The 21839-nt window shown below is 35.9% G+C and overlaps 1 long non-coding RNA gene across 3 annotated transcripts; it reads left to right on the top strand.

Moving 5' to 3' along the window:
- The first annotated feature begins 19213 nt into the window (after positions 1–19213).
- On the top strand, positions 19214–21351 carry LOC138123912 (uncharacterized). 3 transcript variants are annotated; one of them, XR_011156946.1, is made up of 5 exons: positions 19214–20535; positions 20599–20739; positions 20803–20947; positions 21011–21155; positions 21216–21351. It is a non-coding gene; the product is annotated as an uncharacterized lncRNA (long non-coding RNA). The 3 variants fall into 3 exon arrangements; XR_011156945.1 differs by having other exon boundaries at positions 21008–21155; XR_011156947.1 differs by having other exon boundaries at positions 20800–20947; positions 21008–21155.
- The last annotated feature ends 488 nt before the right edge of the window (positions 21352–21839 follow it).

Below are 21839 nucleotides of genomic sequence, written 5' to 3'. Positions count from 1 at the left end.
ATCTCGGTGATAATTCCTAGGTAATGATTGCCATGCATTAGTAATCGCAGTCAAAAGTTCTGCCCTATTCCGAATTACTTGTCGTCGCTGTTGCAAATTACGAACCAAAAGTCGCCATAGGGTTCAAATCTGGACTGCGTCTCGGCCAATCAAGAACGTTTATGTTATTATTCCTGAACCATTCTGCTACCCTATGTCCTGTATACACTGAACAATTGTCTTGTTGAAATATGAAGTTAAAATTTGGAAAAATTCTTGAAGGCAGCATCACGTCAGGATCCTAACATAAACATCACTGTTGAGCCGATATTCTACATGCAACATTACCCCGGGGCTCTCTACTGAAATCCATGCCCATATGTTTGCCGAAAATCGACCAATCCTTTCCGTTGTCTGGATATACGGTTCATCATATCGTTAGTTCCTTGGTCTCTAGACTCTTAGACGGCCATTTGGACACGACTGAAACACTTTTTCATCTGAAAAAATGACTTGCGCCCAAAAAGCGTCGTGTCTTGCTAGATGGTCCAAACAAAATGCTATGCGGGCCTCCCTATGCATAGGTGTAAGGCTTAATTTTCTTGCCGCGACATGGTTCTTAAGCTCGCTTGTTCTTACACGACGGCGAGCGGTTCTAAAGGAACCTGGGAAACCGCTTGTATTTACCGCTTCAAGAGCAGTCATAAAAGGACTATTGCGTAATCTATTGAGAAGCATATTGTCTTCTTCTGCAGTAGATGTCCTAGGCCTCCCTGAGTCTTGGCGTCTTTCAATAGTTCCATTTTGTCTCCATTTCTGAGGATTTGAGGAATGGACGAAATTGTACTTTTAGGTATTCGAAGGTCCATCGAAATCTCAGCTTGGGACATTCCTCTTTGTGCAAGAGTTACTATTTTAATTTTATTAAAATTTGATACCGATGGCATTTTGCTTGACTTTCAAAAGTGACAAGTAAAAACATCAATCATAATGACAATAAGGAATGGACTACACCGATTTTTTTGAAATGACGGAAAAATGACGGACGAAATTTTTTGGCCGTCATAGTACGTTAAATTTTAAAGTTTCAAATATTAGACAATTTGTATTGGTTTAAGATTGGGTTGTAATCTTTGTACACCTCATATTTGCAAATGCAATGCGAAAGTTGACGAAATTGGCACCCACGGTCTAAGTTGTTTCAAAAGCAGTGGTAGATTTTCAAGACACACTGAAATTAATTCCATTATCAATCGGTCTTTAACTTCAATTCATGTGAATTCAACTTTAGAACCAAACGGACTGTCTCGGGATGACGGAAAACGCCCAGATGGGATGACTTTAGTACCGTGGATTAAAGGTCAACCTTTGGTTTGGGACGTTACTGTTGTAGATACACTTGCAGACAGTTACGTATTGAAATCATCTGAAGTCTCAGGTTTTGCCGCTGAAATGGCTTGCAAACGCAAACATAGCAAATATAGTTCAATCATTTCGTCAAACTACGTGTTTAAAGGTTTAGCATTTGAAACATTAGGCCCTTGGTGCAAAGAAGCCATCGATTTCATTAATGTCATCGGAGACCGACTTATCGCGGAATCAGGCGATTCAAAATCAAAGAAATTCCTTTTCGAGAGGATTTCCCTTGCCATTCAACGTGGAAACGCTGCAAGCATTCGGGGCACTTTTCCAGATTCCGCAATATTATCGGAAATTTTTGTATTATAAAACAAAAATGTTTATGTAATTTAGACAATTTTGATTTTTGCTAAAAATGAAAAAGTGTGTGCTTTGTGGCAATACAAAATCTATAAATATGGATATATCCTTATTCAAAACTCATAAATGACAGTCCCTCCATAGACAACACAGTAAACCTATAGAACGCAAACTCCCATAGTTTTTTGTGTCCCGACGCCATCTACTGGCTTGTGGTAGGTGCAAAATAAGACACAGCCAGCTGGATATCCTGGCTTTTTTATTTATTTTAATTTTCAAAATAATTTATTTATGAAATTAAAAGACTACTTTTATTTTGAAGTTTTTATTTTCAATTTTTTTCGATACATTTCCATTGCATTCTTATAAATTTTGATTTGGTGTTCCTTTTCCTCAATTGCGACAAACAGAGATTTATGGCTTCCTCACCTTCAAAATTTTGCTCTTTATTTTGACATCGAATTTTGCATGTAACGTTTTCGGTACATTGCAGCCCGTAGTTGCAACCCGAATTTTGGATTAACATTCGGGCTTTTTATAATTTTGATTATGCTCAGCTTTTCTTATTTTCTTTTTGAAACTTCACAAGAATTTATATCTTCATTACTACATAAAACAGGATTTACACAATTTACTTATAGCGTCTTCAGTAGAAATATCGTAGGTTAGTAGATCCAATGAAAATTCTATAAAAAATAGTTTTCAGTTAAAATATAATTATCAATATTTTTTTACTATTACTGGAAGTAAGTCTGCACTGGAAAAGGAGGGAAGTTGTATTGAGTCGAGGGTACGGCCACATTCAGCAATCTATTGTTCGTGCGGAAGTATTTGCTGGTAAAATGAAGTCCACACACAGTGTACAATTGCGGCCACGGAATTTTGGCCGTCACTTGTCATTCCATTGACATGAGATGTAAAGCGGCCCTTACGTATTCCTAACCTCACTTTCTGCTATTTCAAGACTTGTCATTTTGACGCTGACTGACTTGCATGAAAACGCGCTTCCTCATTGCCTGCAACAAGTCAGGCACACACATATTTACATGTATATGCAGGAATAAGGCAAAAAGATTCATTCCCCTCGGATTCAAGACAAGACTTTCTTGGATCTTCTTGAATCTTAGCTCTCTGTAGTCTCGGTAAGATCTGTGCACCCTAACGCAGGTGCGCATGTGCTGCATAACGCCTTTCATTAAATAAGCACAAACATGCCTTCCTGCACATAATGCGATATCTTGTAAAGCTACTTTAAGAAACGATCAAACAATGATATTTTATTAACCTAATGTTGACAAAGAGAAAGAAAGCGTAAATAGGTAGGGATGATAAATATAAAAATAAAATAAAAACATAATAAATAGGTAGGTATTAGAAACATGCAAAGAAACTAGTATTTTGTAACTGCCCGATTTGCGTCTAAAACTTTTCTTAGTCTATTGGGCATGGAAAGGCATAGATTTCTGATGTAGTTCTGAGGTAACGCGTGCCATGCATCAGTGATCGCAGTAAGGAGTTCCTGTCTATTACGATAAATTTGTCTCTGTTTTTGCAAATGCCTTACCAAAAAACCCTACATATTCTCTATCGGGTTCACATCTGGACTACGACTGGGCCAGGCGAGGACGTTTATATTTTGATCCTGGAACCATGTTGCTACCCTATGAGACGTATGCACGGAGCAGTTGTCCTGCTGAAAGATAAAGTTTTGATTGGGATAAACCCTAGTCACTGAAGGGCGCATCACATTTTCCAGGATCCTAATATAAACGACAGAGTTCAACCGCTCTTCTACATGGAGCATTACCCCAGGACTAACAGCAGAAATCCACCCCCGAATCGTTCGGTCGGTTCAACGTAGCGTTCATCATATCGGCTGTTTCGTGGTCTATACACCCTAACACGACCATTGTGCGACGACTGGAAGACCTTTTCGTCTGAGAACACAACCTAGCAGCTGCGTGGTTTCGAAGTTCAGTATTCCTCAGACGACGACGTGAGGTTTTGACGGAGCCCGGGAAATTACTAATATTCACTGCTGCAGTAGCAGTAGTAAAAGGACTGTTTCGTATCACAGTTAAAAGTTGTTCGTCTTGATTACGTATAGAAATTCGACGTCCCCCGGAACCTGGACGTCGTTCCACTGTTTGATCTTGCCTCCATTTTTTAATAATTGCACTTAGGTATCGTGCTTCTTCCTATACCCAAACGTTCCGAAATTTTAGAATGTGATAGACCATCTTGGAACAGGGATATTATTTATCTGCACTTTATTAAAATAGGGTATTGGTGCCATGTTCGCAACTATTTGAATGAAGTATGACAGTGACAAATTTTTAGATGTCAATTCCAAAAGTCAATCATAATGACAATAAAGCATGGACTACATCCATTTTTTTTGAATTGACATGAAAGTGACGGCCAAAATTCCGTGGCCGCGATAGTACCTAGCTGTTATACCTACACTTTAATAGGCTACAAAGTTGATAACTGCTTGTTACCCGTGTTTTTAATCCATTCCATAAAATGCCCAGGATATTTAATTGGATTTGAAAATCTATGGCGAGTTCCACATGGTTTAAATACCTTTGAACTCTGCAAATTCTCGTACCAGTAGATTTATTATTTATGACTTAATATATTTTTTTAATTTTGGCATAAGTTTCCGCGATTTTTATTTTTATAAAACGGCAGCGTCCTCTGACGGCTTGTGGTGGGTGCGTTTCCAAAAAAAACAATAAAATGCATAGGAGTTTGCGTTCTATAGGTTTACTGTGTTGTCTATGAGTCCCTCGTACATACAGCGCCATCTAGTAGTAACTTTTGAAGCTCACACCTGGGGTGCTTTTTTGACACGCTTATTTATTAGAGAAGTATAGGGAAGTGGGCGTACCAGTTCTTATGTATATCGTGGTAACGCTGAAGTCACTATATGTCATCAATAAAGCCGGCTATGATTTACATTTCATTACTTGTTCTGTCACTTCATACTGTCATTACCTTGTAAAATAATTATTGTAAAATGTAAAACCACTCATTGTAAATAAAAATGTCCAGTTGTTTCATTACTAGTTGTAAAAATAGAAATGAGAAGGGATTTAGCTTATACAGAATCCCGAAAATTCCTGAGTGTCGTGGTAAGTGGTTAGAAGTGTTAGAACTAATAAGACCACATAAGAAACTTACAGAGAAACAAACAACAATTAAGGCAAGTACAAATATGGTAGTGTCTCTATGAATAAAAAGAATTGGTTTATTTACATATATCATAATTGTGGGGGCCATAATAATTTTTTTTTTTTTTAATGCACATATATGCAACCAACTATACACTGCTGGTTACTTTTAAATGTCATGTTTGGGCCACGATGTCGGTACCATAACGTAGTTGTAGGGGCCATGTCAAGACCATGACCAACTTCATTAAACTCTTATATGTTATATGTTATGGCCATCCCAAATGTCGAAAAAAGTAAACCAAATGACAAGTCGATGATGGACATAAATAGAGACCGCCTTGCCATAACATAGTTTAATGAAGTTGGTCATGTCAAGACGGTGCGAGAGCAGTAATTTTTATTTGCATGGTTTTTCGGTTGGTATGTACTGGTTAGGGACTTCACTTGATTCCCAGTTCTTGAGCTGTGCAGACGTGATAGGAGCGAGAACGGAATTTTCTGAATGCAATTGAATAGTTGGTGTTACTGTTATAAATTGCCTAACGGGTACTTGCGGTATTGTCATTTGCTGGTAATCGTGTTTAAAGCCCGAATTGCGTAGTGGACACGTGTGTGCCACGAACAGGGGCGTCCCCGTGGTCGCCGCCAGGTAGTGCGTCACGGTAAGGTAGTGTATGCTCGCGACAGCACAGGCGGACAGGTATGTTATTTCTCTTTGTTATGCCGCTAAGCTCGGGAGACATCAGAATCGAGGGTATGGGAACATTTTTTTGGGAAAAGTAAAATCGTGTCAAGGTCAACGTCGCGGAAAAATACCGGGTAGACGGGAACCGTTGGGCGAGTCCACTTTTAAAATTCGAGTTAACATGGATGGGGGGGGGGGACATGGGAATCCGTTGGACGCGTCTATTTTCAGAGGGAAAAAGTCCGTTAATAATAACCCGTTGGGCGAGTCCATTTTTAAAATTAGGATTCGGAAACTTTAACTGATCGTGGTTGCGGCACCTATGAAACCAGGGGAACGGGTGTCCATTTCGGGAACGGCCTTCCATTTGCCACAAGGAAAAACGTGGCACGTGTTTGGCCAAAGTTAAGCTGTAGACGCGTGGGGCAGTTTATCTACGTTGCAATGAAAAAACGGGAGCCTGCTAAAAGAACCGGACGTGCGGGGCCTTTGTGGTCGCAGGGCCCTTCCATGACATGTGATCTTGGCCGCAGAGTTTCTCGACCGCCCTTGGTGGAAGGCCTCTGTCTCTTCATTTGTTACCCTCGCAGTGGGGATTCAGAGGACACAAGTCTTGGGCACTGCACCCAAATCGAATGAGTTAGGTTGTGACCAAAAGTTGGCCAGTGACAGCACCGGGCTCTCAGGGGGTTTTTCGGGGCAGAGGGCGTGGGTTAGGATATGGGCGCCAGGCAACCTTTTTGAGCTGATTTCAAACTTGTCAAGTTGCCGGGACAAGTGCTCTGATCTTTAACCGTCTAGGGAGTATGAATTGATACTGGCAGATAATAAAATAAAAATGGGTTTATTCGGTCCAATGCAAAAATCTCACACAAAATTTGTGGTGCAGCTTTAGTACTGGTTCACACGAGTGTGAACACGGTTCGCATGTAACCAAATGAAGAAAAATGCGGAACCAGTACTTTTAGATGGTCTTAAAAATTATGTGGTCTCAACCAGAAAAGCTTTTCTCTTACAATTGACCGAAACTTAACTTAACAAGATATCCTTAGAACCCTCCCGAACCTTCAACCTCTCCCTGGTCTGGATTGAATAATTTAATGAAAATAAAGTGAACCCAAGGTCAAGGCTCGGATTTCACCTTGACGATAAATGAAAATTGATTCCTACAGGAAGGTGTGAGGTCGGTAAAGCTCCGAAATTGAAATTGATCGTTAAATTTTCTGAATTTACATTTGAAAGTGAATGCTAAATTGTTGACAAAAATTCTTACTGTTTTACAAATACAAAAATTACAAGAAAATGCAGAAATTGCTTAGGTGAGAAGCGGGAAATTCGAGGCGTTCAAATAAATGAAAATTATTCGCAATAAAAGTGAGTGTGGCGACTTGTCTTTTGCCGGCTGGTAGTGCGTCCTCGAAGAGCGTCCTATTGACTTGCGACACGGTTCCTCGAACGGGAGCGTCACGGCGTGACCTTGACGCTTTCAAAGTGATTGGCCGGAAACGAAACGATGTTCCTCATTCAACGGTAATTGGTCTGGCGGTGACCCAAACGAATGATGTGGCGAACGGCCACCCTAAAGAACGATTGTCCAAACGAACGGCGTGTGGTCTGGCGATGACCACCCTAAGGAACGATTGCCCAAAAGACGGTAAGTGGTCCGGCGAAAGCTGACCTTAAAGAACAATGTGGCTCTCGACCACCCTAACGAACGATATCCAAAGGAACGACCCCTAACGAATTGACGTTAGTGTTGCGAAACTCAAACGATTCGGTAATTACCTTTCCGCTGAAAGGGGTTGCTCCACGATAAATCGAAGGAGGACTTTCCGGTACTCCTTCGCGGTACGGTAACGGTAATTGGCTCGAACTACCCCTAATAGACGAAAGTTAGTGACGTGAATCCGCTAATGAAGGATAATTACCTCTATCTTTTGCTACAATACGTTGTAATAATAATTGAAATGACCGAGAATGCCATTTAGTTGCGACTATCAAGCATCAACCACTACCCCACGAGTCCGAGGCCCGCGACCCGTCCAAGACAAAACTTGAGAGCGCGGCCGACCTGGTCATACCAGCCAAAAATCATGGGTGGGTTTTGCGCATTAGAGCCTCTGTAACCGATTTATTGTCAGATCCGAGATCCGACACTGGTGGCTCAGCTCAGGTCCGTGGAGTCGCTACACTCCAAGCATCTCCTAGAATCGCCCATAGGCTTTCCTTAAGCAGTAGACATCTGAACTTGCAATGTAATGACAGCTCTAACATTTCAGATGGTTAACCTAAATTTGTTGAGAATGAAAAGTCAAATCTAATAGTGTCAAAATTACAGTAATCCAAACATTTTTTGTAGCTGATGGTATTATTTTTGAAACCTAGCAACTGGCTTTATTTGGTTGAAATAACATCACACCTCGAGATGCCCTTCTGGGATTAGTAGAATTACAGGTCTTGTAACTCAGTTATGAAAGCAGTAGCAGGTAAATTCTTTGTTTCTATTTTTTCACAACTTATTGTCGTCGGCAGGTGCCCTTTTTCTCTAGGTCGCGAGTTGTGAAAGACCCTGTATACAGGTCGTGCAAAAATCAGATTTATTGTCATATTAATGAAAAAATCAAGTTAACCGACCTTCATTATTCAATGATTTTCATTAATTATAATTAAATAAATAAAATTTGCAACATTAAGCCTGCGTAAAATTGACATTTAAGTGAAGTCCAGGACACTGCCAACATGAAATAAGGATAAATCTAATTTTGATGCCAAATCCAGGTTATTCACGAGAGGGATATTTCTGAATTTCTTTTTGCCGCAACCCATTATACACATTGCAACAATATCTGATTTCAAATTTTGAAAATAATTGTAGCTGAATCCACGATGGCTCTTAGTCTTGTCTCTTTGATAACACTTAATGTAGCAGTAGCATATGATTAGAAAATCATAGAGAGATAAGTTTCTACTACTGTCTATATGTATTCATAAAATACCTACTAAAATAGAGAAGTTACTCACAAAAATAAGCATATCCTTATAAAATCACAAGTCTGCTATTCATTAGATTTATAAGTCAATTGACTAAACTAGGCTATGCTTGTCATACCAAAAAATCAAAGAACTTATATGATGTAAGTATCTGCTCATAAGGGCAAGCATCTATTTACTGATAACTTTATAAGTATTTGGTCATAAGTAGATATACTTTGTCCAGCGAGAGATTGGGAGATTTTAAATTGTATTAAATTAACCCAACACTACAAAATGCACTAGAATACATTAATTAGAACATAATACAGGATGTTTCTGAAATACGTGTGTTAATTTTAACCAGTGAAAGAACTCGCCAATTTATGAAACTTTTCTCTATAACATTTTGTAAAATTCGTAAAAGTATTCCAAGATGTTTTGCCCCACAATTTTTACCAAACGAGTCGTTTTGTGTGATTAACTATAGTTCATTTTTTAATGCTGTAGAAAAAGTCAGGCAGCCAAATATACACTTTCAATAGTTCACTAGATTCCTATTTCAATTTTGTAAATTACTTTAATCCATGATGCCATATGCCACAATAAATGCGTTAATGTCAATTCGTGTCACTGTCAATTAGGTATTAATTTAAAGGCTAGTTTGGTCAAGGGTTTTTATATTTGATTATTATCGATGGGCTACACAGAACAAATTATGTTCAACGAAAAAGTAAATCGCCTTTATCCGCATTCGAAAAAACATGATTTTGAACATTTACAAACATGTCTATGATGATGATGAACATGCGGAACTTAAGGTTGGTGATACGATTAAACTAAAGAAGAGCAGATGTGGGAATTGGATGTGCGTATTCAAGTGACCGTGGAACCACTGATTATACACCTTGGAGAGTCTGATGAGTGATGACGATTCGGAGTTCATTCTTTAAATCAATAATATGTATGAGTTATCGTTAATTATTGTTTCTATTTACTAACTTACTGCTTTTTTATTCATGAATTCTAGATTAAACACATTATTAAACACGTTTTCTCATTTCAATTAAATTTTTTTATCGAATGTCAAAACCTTGTCAGAATGACGGAGATTTTGACAACCAGAATTTTTAGCGGCATCGTGGATCCATATCAATTATAAATGAATTTAAGGTATCTAGGCAGGGACTATGACGTTTCGCCGCAGCCGTTTCGCCGCGGCCGATTCGCCGCCGCCGTTTCGCCGCCAGCCGTTTCGCCGCTGGGCCAGTTCGCCGCGGCCGTTTCGCCGCGGCTGTTCCACTGCTGATCTTTTTTTAGCCACCTGTTATAGTTATTTTTCTATAAACCTTACTAAAAGGAGGATTTTTAGCTTTTCTTGTCAGTGTCATTTATTTATTAATGGATTAATTGCGTCGCAACGCCCCAGGGGGTTAATCTCTCTGATACCTGAACGTTAACGTTATATTTTTATATTCTGAAAATTTGTTATTGTGTACCTACCTATAGTAAAATAAATCAATTTAATCCTTATCCAATTTTGTCTTTACCAAATCCTACAGGTAACCTCGCCCTTAAGATTTTTTTAAATGGAATTTTAACGAGGGGGGTATTAAAAATACATTATCAATGACTCTCATTACGTTGATTCTTTGGAAACGACATTACGATTTAAAATTTGTTAATTTGTTATGTATAATGTGAGGTTGAGCACCATATTTTTCTCACCTGGTCGATTAAAGACGTGTTGGTTGAGATGAATTTATTGGTCTGCGTGTTACCGCATTGGTCTCTATTAGCTACAGGGTGTCCCAAAAATGGCGTACAAACTACTTACTACCTTATCCAGGATGTTTAAATGTACATGAAAAAAATGTTTTCTACAAAAAAATTAATTATTTTCATTATTATTATTAACGGTAATACAATGTAAACAAAGATATATTCATTACCTTGAAATGTTACCGTAGTGGATTTAAAATAATTTTTTCGATTTCCAAAACTTCTAAATTCTCTATTACGCAAGATTAGATATTGGTAATAGTAAGTGATCTTGTACTTTGTGATAATATGTACGATTAGACGTAGCTGTCATGAAAATTTCATTCATATATTTTAAAATAATTGACCTGTTAAGTGCCACTTTCAAAGACCTCTAAATCAGCAAATAAGTTCAATAAATTTTTTTTAACATTTTTCTGACGTTAACGGTAATCTCTTCTACACCGTAGTGTACCGTTAGTACGCCATTATTGGGACACTTTGTATGTACAAACTTTTTATAAACAGGGTGCAAGTAACCTGGAAAAACCCCTAGTGTGACGTGACTCGTGTAGATATATTCAATTTTTCACCCAAGGGACACCAGATGAAGATGGTGGTACCGACCGTTACATTGTAATTTTACCCTAAAAATACTTTACGATAAGAGTCATTTTTGTCTTCTTCATAATTCTTGTCAAATCAGGTAGAAACTCCGAACGAATATTCAATCCCTCATCTGCATGGAGCGTTCTTAGTAAATACACTGACCTCCAAAATTAACGCATCACTTGTATTTTTACGATTTTTTTGAAAAGTTTTACTTTAAAGCAAAAAAGTGTTATACACACTGAAAATAGAGGAAAAACATAGATCATTCTACAAGAGTAAATAAAATTTCCAGCCACTGTGTACAAAAATGAGTAAAAATATGGTTTTTGCTCAATTTTTAAATTTACTCGAAAATATTTTTTTAGTAACAGTTGAAAAATTTAATCAGTATTCACATCAATCTTCATTTACTTTTAATATGGGTGATGTTAGGAACAACTTCGCATTTAAAAAGTCCGTGCAAGTGGTTTTGTTAGCCCAGAATTAAGAGAGTCGGAGGACTATAGCATATCACTTTGGTATGAACCAATCTACCGTATCTAAAGTTCTAAGAAGACATCGGGAGACTGGATGGCACACAAGGACGCGGAAACAAGGCCGAAAACGGATCACAACACCTCACCAGGACCAATACTTATGGTTAATAAGTATTAGGGACGGGTTTCTCACTGCTCTCCGACTTCAAGATCGCATGTTAGACAATATGGCATATGGACAATAATGGCGGTCTTATTCTGAAATGCCATGATCCTTCCGAGTTCAAAAAATTTGCTTTGGATAATAAATTAGTGGACTCGTACGAAATTAAAGACTTAAAAACCATTTCGCCTAGATTACGCATTTCAGGGGTTTCTAGTGATTTAGGAAAAGAACATATTATATCATTTTTGGTAAAGCAGAATAGCTCTGTATTTAGTAATCCTTCTCAGCTGAAAATCCTTAAATATTTTCCCACTAAGAAGAAACCTGATGTTTTTCAGTTCATCTTGCAAGTTGACGTCAATACTTATATTAAAGCTTTAAATTCGAAACACTGTTTGATTGGATTAGACAACTGTTATATATTTGATGCTATTGATGTAATTCGCTGTTATCGCTGCAACGGCTATCACCACTCTCATACTTTTTGCAAACGTAATCTTAGTTGTCCTAGATGTGGTGAATCCCATGAGGTAAAGGAGTGCAAATCTACTGTTTTAAGATGCATAAACTGTGTATCCCTCAATTCAAAGACCAATCTGACTGGTGTAAACGCTGCTCATGCATGTTGGGGCACTAACGAATGTCAGTATTATTTAAATCTAATAGCTAATATAAAGAAAGATTTATTTGGTGATGCTACTTTACCTTCATAGCAACTAAATTCGGATTCACTATTATATCAAGAGGCAGTTAATATTGAATCGTTGTCTTTGTTTGTTGATAGTAATATTACCCTAACTGGAGGTGACCGTCTGATAAGTCCTTTAGACCTTGGCTCCTCTGTTGCGTCTGCCTCCAATAGTGTACGTAAGCCTGAGCAGATCTCATTCTTGGTTCAGTACCTAAATGCCGGTGGTATGAATATCTGATATATCTGATTTTTTTGAATCAACTGGTGGTTCTCAGAGTGACGTCATTGCCGTGTCCGAGACTTGGCTATCTGATAATGTTTCATCCTTGGAAATTGCTGATAATAGCATTTACGACATCTACAGAAAGGACAGAAACTTTACTGATCTTGGCCTCGTGCGTGGTGGTGGCGTTTTGCTGCTAATTCACAAATCTTATCGGGTCTTTCAACTGAATCTTGACCATATTATTGCCCATTTGCCTATTATTGATATAATAGGTTGTAAAGTTGTATTGAATTCCCAATCTTTTGTGTTCGTTTTTGTTATTTATATACCACCTCAAACCTCTGTTGATGACTTTGCCACCCTGATGGAGTTTTTGGAGGTCTTGGATTACTTGTATGAACACAATGTACTGTTTATAGGTGATTTTAATGTGCCTAATTATATCAATAATAATGGTTGCAGAATAGACTCTAAAAACGAACTTTTACTTAATTTTTGTAGTATTTTAAATCTTAAACAATTCAATTATATTACGAATTGTGATAATCGTTGTTTAGATCTAATACTATCAAGTTTTGATTGCAGTGTTATGCTCCATTCCGCTCCCATGTTAATTGGAAGTGCGCTTCATCCTCCTTTATTTTGTATTTGTTCTCTGAAGTGGCCTTGTCGCAAGTTTTTCAAAAGTTCCAAAAGTTGCCGCGGGGAAGAACGATTTAATTTCCGTAAAGCTAACCTGTTGGATCTCTACGATTGTATTGCGAATTGTGACTGGAGTTTTCTGCATGCTGTGAACGATGTGAATGTGGCAGTCGGTTTATTTTATGAAAAGTTATATGACATGTTTCGGCAGTTTGTACCGCTGAACAGAGCGAATTCTTCACATTATCCGGTCTGGTATACAACCGACATTATCAGGAAATTAAAACACAAGTTTAAGGTTTTTAAAAGATACAAAAAAACTAAGTCACGCTCTACATTAATTGAATTTAGGACCTTGAGACGTGATCTTAAGATCAGCATTAATGCAGCATACCATGAGTATATTTCCACGGTTGAACAGCAACTAACTCACGACCCTCGTTGTTTTTGGTCATTTGTGAACCATAAAAGAAAATCTAGTACTATTCCTTCAGTTATGCAATTAGATGAGGTCGAGTACTCCACCCCGCATACTATCGCTAACGCCTTTCTATCCTACTTCGAAAAGAATTTTTCGTCACCATCAATGACGGATTTTCAGTTTAATAATCCTTGTAACAACAATTATATTCATTTGCCAAGTATTTCTACTGATGATATCCTAAGGGATCTTTTAAAACTGAAGCCGTCTTCTGCCAGCGGTGATGATGCCCTTCCTGGTTTTATCCTTAAGGATTGTGCTCAAATACTGGTTACGCCTTTGCATTTTTTATACAATTTCATTTTAACAACCTCAGTTTATCCTTGCTTATGGAAGGTTGGTAAGATATGTCCTATATTCAAGTCGGGTAAGAAGAATATTATCTCAAATTATAGACCTGTCACCATTCTACCGCATATTTCCAAGGTATTTGAGTCTATTATTTACTCTTATATATACTAATGTACAAAATGTTATCTCTGAACATCAGCATGGATTTTTTAGGGGTAGGTCTACGTCCACCAATTTATCTTGCATCTCGCATTTCATTTCAGCTGCGTTGGATAAAAATACTCAGGTTGATGTCATCTACACCGACTTTTCAAAAGCATTTGATCGCATCGATCATAACATCTTATTAAATAAACTCAGACACTTCGGGTTCAGTGACTCTCTTTTAAATCTATTTGAGTCTTATTTATCGGATCGTTTTTGTTACGTAAATGTTTTAGGTTTCTATTCTGCTCGGCTAGTTGTAAATTCAGGTGTTCCCCAAGGGTCTAATTTAGGTCCCTTGCTTTTCCTTTTGTTTATTAACGATATTATTGAAATATTTAGTTTAAATGTGCTTTTGTTTGCTGATGATGTTAAGCTGTATTCTACTATTAGAGATATTTCTGACTGTATGCGTTTGCAATCAAATGTTGATGTGCTTTATGGTTGGTGTCGCAGTAATGGTCTCCCCTTGAATCGTGACAAATGCTACATTCTCTCGTTCTCTCGTAAGACCAAGCCGCTTATGTTCGATTATAGAATTGGGAATGCTTTATTGACTAGGTGTTTCACTTTCAAGGATTTAGGCGTTACATTTGATGCTCAATTCACCTTCAATGAACATGTTGATATTATTGTGGCATCATCAGTCAAAATTTTAGGTTTCATCTTTCGATCGTGCAAACGATTCAGGTCTGAGAGTTGCTTAAGGGCACTTTATTTTACCTTGGTCAGATCTAAATTGGAGTACTGTTCAATTGTATGGTCGCCGATCTATCGAAGAGGTGTTGATGCTTTGGAGTCGGTTCAGAGGAAGTTTGCCAAGTATATTCTGTTCAAGTTAATTGCGGAATTTCCTCCAAGAGGTACTCCTAATTCTGTTCTTTATGATATGGCAAATCTGCGTTCTCTCAATATGAGACGTAATGATAGCTTTCTGATATTTCTATATAAGATCATACACGGCATTATTAATTCTCCCTTCTTGTTATCCCAAATTTATTTCAATGTGCCTCGGGCAAATCTTAGATCTGGGGTGCAATTTTTGGCCATTCGGTAAGTAACGAATCGTTCATTAACTATCGAAATTAGTAAATCACATATTTTTGACCTATGATAATTATCACTTTGTGAAAAGTTTTAATCGATATGTAGCTACCGCGGTTGGATGTAATGATAAAAATTAAATGCCAAAAATAATATTAGTTTTACTTATCACACCATGGAAGCGTTAATGCAAGATTTCGCTATAGAAAATTTAGAACTGCTTGAACAAAGCTCAATACTGAACAATCAGCACAATCCTAAGATCCTTTTCTTCTGCTTAGCGAACGGCAATTTATACGGACGTTCCGTTTATATAAAAATGTTTACCCTTGGTTAATTGACCTTTTGGAACCTTATATGAGACCATAAATTCGTCTAAGAGATCTTGATGTTAAAACTAGAGTACTTATGTCTGTATTATTATTTTGTACTATGGGATACGTTTCATAAATATGCTACCTATCTACATACTTATTCACTTATAGATTTTAACAGCGCTAAGGTTTTATGCAGGGGGAAGTTACCAATTCGATGTAGCTTCGAATAAGTTCTTAGACATCAGTCAGTCAACTGTGAATCGTAGTTTGCAAGAAATGACAAATGTTCGAAATCATCCGGCTATTTTTAATGAATGGGGTAAATTTCCGAACAGTTATGACGAATTAAATGTTCTTAGACTGGAGTATGGGTTTCGAATAGGGGTGTCTTCATTATTGTTAAAAATGCAATCCCTTTAGGTTTTATCAACAACATAATATTCCTGGTGTCATTTGGTGTATACATGTTGCAATAGTTCCTCCAAAGATCGAAGACCCGGAGTATCCAAAGCATTTATATGTCAACAGAAAGAATTAAGACTCAATAATTGTGCAACTGGTAAAAATTCCGAAAATAAACTTTCTGCTGTACACAAGTAATTTTCATTCTTAGGTATGTGATTCAAACATGATTATTTTATGTGTGTATTAAATGTATGTGCAAGATATCCTGGTAGTACTCATCATGATGCATGCATTTGGAGTAATTCCAATGTGCAGACATTCATGAAGAACCTTCACAAACGGGGTCACAGTGATTACTATTTGTTAGGGAATTCAGGATATCCACTACGCATGTGGTTAATGAAGAGCGCGAAATGTCAAACATATGTCAAACTTTAAAATAAAAAGTTTCCCATAGTTGCCAATTCTTGCATTCGATAATTAGCACTGGGAGATAAACATCATAACGATCGATGTGAAAAATTCAAATACTGACATGTGGTCGTTATTAATGCCTTAGATAATTATCACCATCGCTATTTATCTACGAATCCCAAAAATCGCACCCCTGGTCGTTTTTTTTATGTTCCGCGAGCAGTTACTAATATACTGCATCGTTCCCCTCTTTATACTGCCTGCACATTATTCAATAGCAACTGTAGTGAGTGCGATATTTTTGTGATTAGTCTTGGACAATTTAAGAGATTGATTACCTGCATTTCAGAGGTTTAATTGAGCGTTTCCCGTAACGGGTACACAGTCGCTTTTTGAGCTGTTGCATTGTATAACGCTGTTTACTGTTGGTTTTTGTTTGGGTGTACAACCTGTTAACCAACATACCAAATAATAATAATAATAATAATAATAATAATAATAATAATATAAGCATTAGTGACAACTGTCTAAATGTCAATAAATTCGCTCTCTAATAAAAACGCGCCAAATGTTGTTGCAAGTGCTTCACTGCAATCCAATGGTGCTACAGAAGTTAGAAAACGCAAAAAATGGACTATGGAAATGAATATTTTCATTATACGGGAATATTTTCGGATAACAAAACTACAGGATGTTGTGAGTACTTACAGGCTTGATTTATTTAAAGCGTTCCAAAGTAAGTACCCCCAGTTTCCTGTTACTATTCAAAATTTAGCTGACCAGAGGAGAGCCATTATGAAGAAAAACTATATCCCTTCGGCAATTTTAGAAAAGATCAAAAATGATGTAAAGTTAGAATTGTCAATTAATTATTCTGACAATAATGAAGTTTCTAATAATTTAGTTGAAAATTCTGTTGAACCGCAAAGTTTACAAAGTTTACCAAATCATAATGACTCTTTCTGTTATCAAAATAATTCAACACCAAACAACACGATACAAAACGACATAAATAATTTAGACTTGAGTTATAATGATATACATGTTATTAATCAAAATTTTTACTACCATCAAAATTTTAAAGAACAAATTGAAAATGAATTTAATAGAACTCTGAACGAATTTGAACATATAGAACTATTTAATAGACCACTATTACCTAAACAACAAAGCTCCAAAAAATTCTTTGCAATGATTGAAATTTTAAATCAATTCATTTTACCTAAATTTGTAAATAACACGACAAGTTTTAAAAAATTACACAGTATTATATATAGTGGAGCTTTAACAATTATCAGATTAAATGGTTCAAAAGAAATTGACCAGACAAATAATATAAAAGCTAAAGAATTACCAAAATGGGAACGAAGACTAAATAAACGCATTAACAATATCAGACGAGATTTAGGTAGAATAACTCAATATTTAAAGGGTATAAATTCTAATCATCTAAATAACTGTATTCAATCGATTTTAAATAAAAACAGAATACATTGTTTAAAATATAACGAATATAATGAAACATTAATAGAAATTAAAGACACTTTATTACAAAAATTGAATATTTATTCTAAACGATTAAAAAGATATAAAAATAATAAACAACGGAAATTTGAAAACAAACTATTTAGAAATAATGAGAAGTTGTTTTACAAAAATTTAGCAGATAATAAAACTCAAAATAATAATGGTATACCAAATATAAATGAAATTAAAGAATTTTGGTCAAACATATGGTCAAATGAAGTTCAATTTAATAATCAGGCAGAATGGATTCCTAATTTAGAAAATGAGATACCAGATAGTAATAATCCACATCATATTCAAATTAGCCTTGAAATTTTAGTTAAAAATATTAATAGTTCACATCATTGGAAATCCCCTGGAGGTGACCAAATTCATAACTTTTGGTTAAAAAAATTTACTTGTATTCATAAATGCTTACTTGATCACTTTAACGGATTTATTAGGGAACCTAACACATTTCCAGAGTTTTTGGCCCATGGTATAACATATCTGAAACCAAAAGATTCCGATACTAAAAATCCATCAAAATATAGGCCAATCACATGTCTGCCTACAATTTATAAAATTATGACATCTTGCATTAAAGTAATAATTTACGACCATTGTCAAAAATTAAATATACTTAATGAAGAACAAAAAGGTTGTGTTAAGGAGTGTTTTGGTTGCAAAGAACAACTTACAATAGATACGGTAATAATGGAACAAGCTAGAAAAAATAATAGAAATATTTATACCGCATTCATAGACTACAAAAAAGCCTATGATTCAGTACCACATTCATGGTTAATTAAAATTCTTAAAATTTATAAAATTAATTTGGATTTGATTAACTTTTTATCACATGTAATGACATTTTGGAGAACTACTTTAAATTTATCAATAAACAATACTAAATTAAAATCCGAGCCTATTCAAATTAAACGGGGAATTTATCAAGGAGATTCTTTAAGTCCTTTATGGTTTTGTCTAGCCATTAATCCTTTGACATATCTATTAAATAGCACTGGATACGGTTTTAATATTAGACATAATAATACCACACTATCAAAATTAAATCACCTTCTTTACATGGATGACATAAAACTTTATGCATCTAAAAAGAATCACATTTTATCTTTATTAACAATAACTGAAAATTTCTCAAATGATATTAGCATGAGTTTTGGTATTGATAAGTGTAAAACGCAATCAATATGTCGCGGTCATTACGAAAATTTAGAATATATAACTAAAGAAGGAGAAATCATTAAAAATTTAAATAAAGGAGAATTTTATAAATATTTAGGTATTAATCAATCAAATCATATTCAACATTCAATTATAAAAGAAAATTTAGAAAAACAATTTTATTTAAGAATTAAATCTATTTTAAAATCAAAATTAAACGGTAATATTTTAATTAAAGCAGTTAATACATATGCTGTTCCATTGTTGACCTATTCTTTTGGTATTATAAAATGGTCCAAAACTAATTTACAGAATATAAATATTCAAACTAGAGTTCTCTTTACAAAATTTTGTAAACATCACCCCAAATCTGCTATTGAAAGATTTAATTTACCACGCGAAAATGGTGGTAGGGGTTTTTCAAATCTAGAAATTCTACAACATAATCAAATAAAAATTTTATAATAAGCTGAACCAAAAAAAAAATGTTTTATTTTTTTTCAGTTAGCTATGAACCAAATGATAACTTTCAATACATCATTAGATTCAGAAAAAAAAAACCTTACCAGACCAAGCCTAAAAAACTACATGTGTCCATTTAAAAAAAAACAGTTGACTATCGTTAGCAATTGAACATAACGCCAAAAAATGCATTTTTCTACAACTGTCAAAAAAACGTGACATTTATGCATCGTTATCAAGTCGCAAAGTATGTCATTTTTGATAGTGAAAAAATATTTGTCAAAAAGTTTCCTTGGATGCTAAAATAGTTATATTTTAGCACCCAAGGAAACTTTTTGACGAATATTTTAGCATCCAAGGAAAATTTTACAAAAATTAAAAAATTCAAAAATTTTAAAATGCTGTTGTAGAAAAAATAGTGTTTGTATTTCGTGCGCAAGATGATTGTTTTGTTGGCGCATTCGAATGAGTTTGAAGTCTCGACCTGACGGTCTCGACTAAAAACTCATTCTCATGCCCCAACAAAAAACAATCACTTTGCGCACTTAATACAAAAATAACTATTTATGGCTGTCTAGTAGCGCTTGAAAAACCATATCTTTGACTTTTTTGCTCATTGAAATCGAGTAATAAATAACAAAGTATATGTATAAATAAAATGACCGGTATACACTCTAGTGGTCTAAAATAAAATTAAAGTTTCTAGAAATGTGGATTGCATACTCTGTAAATATTGAATCTATCATGACAGCTGTGATGAGATTCAAATGGCGGCGAAACGGCCGCGGCGAAACGTCCCCATGGCGAAAGGGCTGGCGGCGAAACGGCTACGGCGAAACGTCCCATCCCCTCTAGGCAGCATTGCTAACTGTATATTGGGTTGCCTGACTTTTTCTACAGCATTAAAAAATGAACTATAGTTCATTTTTTAATGCAGTAATATCGCGGCAAGTTCGCTAATATTATTTCATTGCAGCAGCAAGGAAAGCCGACTACAAGAGCCGTGTGAGTTTCCAGAAAGTGCTAACATCTTGTCTTCAACTTCTGTCTACATAAATCAAGAATTTTCGAAACCAGCGAACTCAATATGAAATCAAGAAGACAAGGAAAATCCGGGGTATGAACATTTTGACAATTCTAATGTCGCGGCAAGTCTGTTACTAAAATTGTTTCATTGCAGCGGCAAGGTAGGCCGACTACAAGAGCCGTGTGAGTTTCCAGAAAGTGCTAACATTTTGTCTTTAACTTCCGTCTACATAAATGAAGAATTTTCAAAACCAACGATCTCAATTTGTAATCAAGAAGACAAGAAAAATGCGGGGTATGAAAATTTTGACAATGCCAATGTCGCGGCAAGTTTGCTAATGCTATTTCATTGCAGCAGCAAGGAAAGCCGACTACAAGAGCCGTGTGAGTTTACAGAAAGTGCTAACATCTTGTCTTCAACTTCTGTCTACATAAATGAAGAATTATTTTCGAAACCAACAACCTCAATGTGTACCTAATCAAGAAGACAAGGAAAATGCGGGGTATGAAAATTTTGACAATGCCAATGTCGCGGCAAGTTTGCTAATGCTGTTTCATTGCAGCAGCAAGGAAAGCCGACTACAAGAGCCGTGTGAGTTTACAGAAAGTGCTAACATCTTGTCTTCAACTTCTGTCTACATAAATGAAGAATTATTTTCGAAACCAACAACCTCAATGTGTACCTAATCAAGAAGACAAGGAAAATGCGGGGTATGAAAATTTTGACAATGCCAATGTCGCGGCAAGTTTGCTAATGCTATTTCATTGCAGCGCCAAGGAAAGCCGACTACAAGAGCTTTATGAGTTTCCAGAAAGTGCCCCCACATCTTGTCTTCAACTTCTGTCTACATAAAAATTATTATAATAATCGATTAATTTTGAATAAACTTTACTTACCGTTCTAGAACACCAAAAATTACTTACCATCGAGTTTATCGTTAGCAACGAGTAAACAGAGCTTACCATCTTGGAAACAGACGTGGTAAACAACCAAATAGAGTACAATCGCGCAAAAAAAAGAACTATAGTTTAAATTTTTTGTAACCATGAGAATCTAAATTTTGATTAAGTATTTATTTTTTTCTATAACAATGGAATTTTTTAACAAAGCTCTGTTTCTATCACAACAGAAAATATACCAAGCTATTTGAAAATACAAAGTTGATTATCATCTGACCTTGAATTACTTTTTGAAAAAAAATTAGTCTATGTTGTGCTTATAGCGCTTTTAAAGTGATTTATTCCAGTTTTTGTTTTATTTAAATCACGCCATAAATAACGGAGATATGGCTTGCGGCGTTTTTTAGGACGCACCTGTATAACCCCCACTGTTCAATATATCCCCGTGTGACGGTAGCAACTTTTGCGAAACAACTACATATGTATTTAGTCACA

The sequence above is a fragment of the Tenebrio molitor genome, chromosome 2, assembly GCF_963966145.1.
Source record: "Tenebrio molitor chromosome 2, icTenMoli1.1, whole genome shotgun sequence".
Lineage (NCBI taxonomy): Eukaryota > Metazoa > Arthropoda > Insecta > Coleoptera > Tenebrionidae > Tenebrio > Tenebrio molitor.
The sequence above is the reverse complement of the archived record's forward strand: the minus strand, read 5'-3'. Positions and strand labels throughout refer to the sequence as shown.